Genomic DNA, 6,699 nt, shown 5'->3' on the forward strand with positions numbered 1-6,699 from the left:
GGATACAGTGTGTATGTACATAAAATATTATGTATTTATTTATCAAGGTCACTTGAAGATAACAGTCAATGAATGTCAGAAGGTCACGTGATTCAACAATATCGTAATGATCGGTAAGGGTAGCTGCGCGTGTGATTGTGAGGCACGGGTTGCGCAATCTCTAACCGCACCTCTCCTGAATCGGCGCTGCTTGACTCCAGTGGTAAGGAGAAATCTAGAACGATTGGAAACAATGCCGGGATAAGCGGAGAACACATTGCCTGAAATGCTCCTACTGAGGAATGGCAGTAAGATTGTTTAGACATTTTATATAAGTTGGAGTATACTGGCTTTCCAAAATCAAACCTAACCTTGTGCTTAATCTCCTAGAGAGGAGTTAACTAAGTGCACTCATCGGCAAGTTAATTAAAAAAAAAACTTCCATGCGAAAAAGATACCAGTAAGTGAAGATAACTTATTCTTGACTCAGTATATTAAGAATTATATCCCTTGAATTAGTTTCAAGTTATCTCCCCTGAACTGTATTCGCAAGAATAAGAAATGAATTTTTAGTTTATTGAAATGCTAAAAAGATTTGCACACGAGTAGTACGAGATTAGAAATCGAGGTGCTGTACCATTCATTGCTATGAGCTCGTCTTTAATAAATGGAACAAATGCATCAAATCTGTTGCTAAGATCGCTGGAATAATGGTTAGATCACTCTATTGCTCCAGTATCTTGCTACCGATGCACTCCTCTATCTATATAAGAGCCAGGTACGCCCTAAAATGAAGTACTGTTGTCACATCTAGGCAAGAGCTGCTTGGTGCACTCTATCCAGTCTTAATAAAGTTCAAAATGGCTTCGAAACGTAGTAGGTGATGCCCATTTCTCTTCTCTGCAACCTCTTTCCCACCGAAGAGACATTGCAAGCCTGTCTCTGCTCTATCGTTATTTTCATGGCAAGTGCTCGACTGACTTCCAATCTATGGCCCCCCCCCTCTGCCAAACTTTCATAAAAAACTCGACTAGCTACAACCACTATCAACAAGTTCCCTTACTCTCTGTGTCTAAATCTAAACACAAATTCCATGAACAAAGTTTCTTTCCTGAAACTGCCCACATGTGGAACTCTGTTCCCCTTGCCTGCTTCCTGGTAGAATACAAGATAGTAACCTTCAAATCCAATGCAAACAAATTCTTGTTGAGCCGGCCCCATAAATAATCAAATTCTACCCAATTTACACCATTAACAATTACTACACTACCACCTTACATTCATTAACCCTTATCCTCGAGTGACTTTCGGGCCTTGATAAGTGGTGACTCACAAGTAGAAAAAAAAAAAAAAAAGAAGAAACTTTCTTTGTTTCATTTTCTCTCAGTCAAAGTTCTCAGGAATCAAGAGGCTTCTCCCTGGGGCTAACACTTGAACTCTATATGAGATACGTAAATAATTAAATGTTCTATTAAAGTTCTTCATCTTAGCAAACACTTAGCAAAGAAGTTGAGAACATAATTTTCCTCTTCCCAATTGACCGTTTAAATATGTTATAGTATAACTTTCTATTTAGTCTCTTGCTCTTCCTGGATTCAAGGACAAGAATTCATCTAGTCTAGGCCATAGTTAAGAACCTCCTACTCGAAATTGACAGTTGATATACAAGCTTTCAGACGTTGTCTCTTTACCTTGTTGTCTCTTCTACGTATCTCTAATTTCTTTTATTCTGTGCATCTGATGAAATAAAAAAGTTTTACATTTTATTGGATAACTCACATCTATATCAGTAGTTCCTAACCCCCCCTTTTTTTAGCCTGTGACCCCCCCCCCTTATGTATTGGAATGCCCCCCCCCCTCCCCATTTAAAAGAAAAATGTTTTGACTTTTTTATTTCATTTTATTTCAAAGTCCTCAAATCAAGAAGCCCTCTTCTTAGAACTAACACGTGATCTTTATTTCAATATTCCATTAAAGTTCTTCTTTACCGTCCAAATACAGAGTTAGTAAAGACGTTGAGAACATAATTTTCCTCTCCTCAATTGACCGTTTAAATATGTTATATTATACCTTTCCATTTAGTCTCTTGGTCTTTCTGGATTCCAGGACAAGAATTCATCTAGTCTGGTGGAGTATCCAGCTTCGTGTTGCTACTTGAGGTAACACATTTGGAGAGGGTGCACCATTTTTTGTAAAAGCCAGTGTGGATTAGCCATACCAAAGAGATCATATTTGAGCTTTTTAATTTATTGAACTTCTGCATGTCAGTACAGTTGAGGAAGCAGGAAACTGGAAGAGAATTCCAAAGTCCTGCCGTTCTGGGGAAGAAGCTATTAGAGTAAAAGGCTTTTTTACATCTAGGGATCTCAACTGTGCAGGGATGGGACTTCGCTGCTTGTCGGGTTTGTCGGAGGTATTTTCGTTGAGGGGGTACAAGTGCTTGTAGTTCGTCAGAGCATTCACCATTAAAATACTTGTAAAACGGGCAGAGGGATGCAACATTTCGTCGGTGGGATAGGGGCTGAAGTTTAGGTAACAATTCAGAACCTATTAGGTTCGCGGCTCTCTTTTGGACCCTGTCAAAGAGTGAGAGACTAGTAGCAGATGCACGAGCCAAATGTGACAGCAGCACTCCATACATGGGCGAATGGTGGCTTTGTAGAGATACAGGATACTTTCGGCCGTAATTAACTTTCTAGCACGAGAGAGAAACCAACCTTCTTTGCAGCAGCCTTAGCAATGATTTTTTTTTTTTTTTTTTTTACATGGAGGTCACCACTTATCAAGGCCCGAAGGCCACTCAGGGATAAGGGTTATTGTGTGTACAGTAATCAATGAGATAGTATTGTAGTAATCATTAGTATTGGGGGTTTTGATAGAGTATCTTACTTAAGGGGGCGGTTTATCAGGAGTTTGTTTATGTTGGACTTGAAGACGTCCAAGTTGTAGTCAGGTGTGAAACAGGCAAGCGGCAGAGAGTTCCACTGGCGCGCAGTTCTAAGAAAGAAGCTTTGCTCATGGAATTTACGTTTGGATTTAGGCACAGATAAAGAGTGGGGAAAATTATTGACAGTAGTTTCAGCCAGACGGGTGTTTCTCATGAAAGATTGGAGAGGGGGGACGAAGGATTGGAGCTCAGACGAGCACCTGCCATGGAAATAATGATAAAACAAAGACAGGCTCGCAACATCTCTTCTGTGGGAGAGAAGTTGCAGGGAAGAGAAAAGGGCATCCCCACTAAACCACGAAGTCTATTTTGTACTCTGTCAATGTATCTATTCCAACTCAGGTTTCCTGTGAACGTTAAGCCAAGGAGTTTGAATGAAGTGTTCTTAGGTAAAGTATCGCTAGCCATAGCTATTTGTGATTGGTAAGGTATCATGTAATTATTAAAGGAAACTAGCTTTGTTTTGGCATCGTTGAACGTTACCATCCATTTATGACTCCATTCCACTACAGACTGAAGAATATTTTGTGATTTTTAATATTTGGTTATCGTCCTTTACTCATTATCTTTAGCTTTTAGTTTTGATCTCAGCTCGAGTATTTTTTTTTGACTTACAAGAAGCGAACTGTTTAGAAAAAACAATACTCGCAAGCACGTCTCAAGTTTATTTCCGTTATTTTTTTTTTATTTTACTTTATTTTGTTTAAAGAATGCCCAGAGTCTGCCAGCGGCCACCTGGATTGTAACAAGGGGTCACCACACTCTTCAGCACATCCAGGCACACTTTGGTGTTGATTTTCAAGCCGACTTCGAAGATGTGAGGTGGCATGATGTGACCATCACTTAAAATCGCACCAAAGACCACAACTGTGACCAGAAACTTTGTTTTAATCACCCTGATCACGTCCCTGTTATTTGTGACAATCCAGCGATGCATTTTGAGGGTGCTGGCAATGGTCCTGTTGTCATAACTTGGATCAGTAGAGAGCATGAGTTGTACAGTGGCGCATCTCTGATCTCGCTCACTGAACATTGTGTCACTTTCAGACTGGCCAACTAGTTGGTCCGCAACAAAAAAAGAAAACAGGTTTTTATCATATGGAAATGGAATCATGTCGTCTTTTCTATTGCGACAATTTTATCGCTCCACTTTGTGAACCAACAACACAACCATAAAATCATTCATAATGTATCTATACAGAATTTTTGGCAATTCAGAATTATAGGTTACCCAGACCTGTGTCAGTTGAAAATCACTTACTGATGTACAAATGTTACAAAACCAGAATTCCTGTTAAATTTTAAATTTACTGGCAGCCATGTTTAACTGTAAATATTTAATAAAGTATGAGGTGCTTCCAATAATTTTCCAAACTTTTTTTGCACAGGCATTTAAAATTGTCGTAGACATTTGAAAATTCAGTATGTTATTGCTATACATCTTATGAGATGGCTGATCAATTTTTATGATTTCAGGTTCAAATGAACAGTTACAGCAGGAATTGGAATACACTCTACTAAAGCTTTATTGTCACAGCTGAATTTTGAAAATGCAATCTGGACGTGAGGACACTTTAGAAGAACGATATGCAATAAAATCCTATTTTAAACTTGGGAAAAAATGTTACAAAAATGTATAGAATGTTTCAGACTGTTTTTAGACCATCTTGCACGAATTGAGCATTAGTTTGTGAGTGGCATAAGAGATTCAAGGAAGGCAGGGAGTCTGTGAGGGATGATGAGAAGGAAGTGTAGGAGGAGTAAAGAATTCAGAGCATCAGAGTTGATTGGTCAAATAAAGAATTTCATAGATAAGAACCGTTGTGTGTCTATAGAGACAATAATTGCACAGTTTGATGTCAGTGTGGGAACTGTACACACAATTATTCATGAGGGACTGAAGATGGGGAAGATTTGCACAAAGTTTGTCCCAGGAGTTCTCTGCCCTTGTCACAGACTAGTTGACCAATATGGGCATCAGGACAGTTCCCCACCCTCCCTATAGTTCAGACCTTGCTCCCTGTGACTTTTGCTTATTCCCTAAGCTCAAGGAAAACCTTAGAAGCTTTTGTTATGAAACAATTGAGGAGATGAAAGAAGCTGTGATAGGGGCCATTAACATGCTGTAACGCATTGGTACCGTTTTTTTTTGTTTTGTTTTTTAACACAGTGATCACCACTTATCAAGGCCCGGAAGCCACTCAGGGATAAGGGTTATTGCAAGTACATTACGTTAGTGTGGAGATTTGATGAAGTGTTTACTTAAGGGGGCGGTTCATTAGGAATTTTTTAACGTTGGACTTGAAGACATCCAAGTTGTAGTCCGGTGGGAAGCAGGCAGACGGAACGGAGTTCCACAGGCGTGCAGTTCTAAGAAAGAAGCTGTGTTCATGGAATCTGCGTTTTGATTTAGGCACAGATATAGAGTGGGGGAAATTTTTCACTGGATTCAGCTAGACGGGTGTTTTTCGTGAAAGATTGGCGAGGGGGGGACCAGAGATTGGAGTTCAGACGAGCATCTGTCATGGAAATAACGATAAAACAAGGATAGGCTCGCAACGTCTCTTCTGTGGGAGAGAGGTTGCAGGGTAGAGAAAAGGGCATCTCCCACTAAGCCATGAAGTCTATTTTGTACTCTGTCAAGGCAGGATAGGCTGTTTTTAGCAGCTCCTGCCCAGATATGGCAACAGTATTCCATCCTTGGACGTACTTGGCTTTTATATAGATAGAGAATTGCATCAGTAGTGAGATATCTTCTGGAGCGGTAGAAGGATCCCACCATCTTTCCAGCAACCTTGGCAACAGACTTGACTGGAAGGCTCCCAGAAATAGTTGGAATGGTACAAGTGCATTGCAGCTGGAGGAGATTACTTTGAAGGGAACTAAAGTTTCATGTGTGTTCTATTAATAAAAGTACCTATACGAAAAATCTGGAAACTTATTGAAGTAATATACTCTTATACGTAATATACTTTTATATGTAATCTACTTTTATAATACTAAAACAGATTTAAAACATTGGGAAAAAAAAATTGCATTCTATTTTTTAAAATAAAAAAAAATTATTACTTATTTTTGTAAATTATTCGTAAAAAAATAAAATTGTGTACAAAAGTTTTACATTTTCTTTTTTTTTTTTTTGTGATTTGTTTTACAATAAAACCGGAAGTCTAGTTTGGTAAACTGACCAATTTTTTTCTTCACATGGAGGTTTTCATCTGACACCGATACAGCTGGATTTGAAGTCACGCATACTTCTGAGCCACCAAATTTTCTTCTCATATTCTGTTCTCACCATGATCTTTAACGCAGAGGTGCTCAATCAGGAATAAATTTATCCCTAAGGGATAAAAAAAAAAGCTGGAGGTAAATAATTGAAATACATGATAATTTAAAAATATTTCTTTTCAGATTGTATCATATTAAAGAAAAGTACATACCTGAATTCCTATGTCCAAGATGGCTTTGATTTCATTGTTGTGTTGTATATAATACTAGTTTTTATACAAAACTTAAAGTCCTAAACAACAAAAATGTTCTTTTTGACCTTGTTTTTCTGTCATTTTATGAAAACTATGAATTTTTTTGTATGGGAGTAGGGGGTAAGTGGAGAAGTATATAAAGATGAGAGGTCAATGATGCTGGAGGAAAGGTTGAGAATGACTCCATCCATCCATAGCCTTGAAACCCTGGAGGGGCATAGGCCATCTACAACTTTGTAGATGCTTTTGTAGCGACTGAGTTCTTTTTACAGGGTGAAGGTGCTGGCCCAA

The sequence above is a fragment of the Euprymna scolopes genome, chromosome 32 (genome assembly GCF_053919585.1).
Source record: "Euprymna scolopes isolate OS-2025 chromosome 32, ASM5391958v1, whole genome shotgun sequence".
NCBI lineage: Eukaryota > Metazoa > Mollusca > Cephalopoda > Sepiida > Sepiolidae > Euprymna > Euprymna scolopes.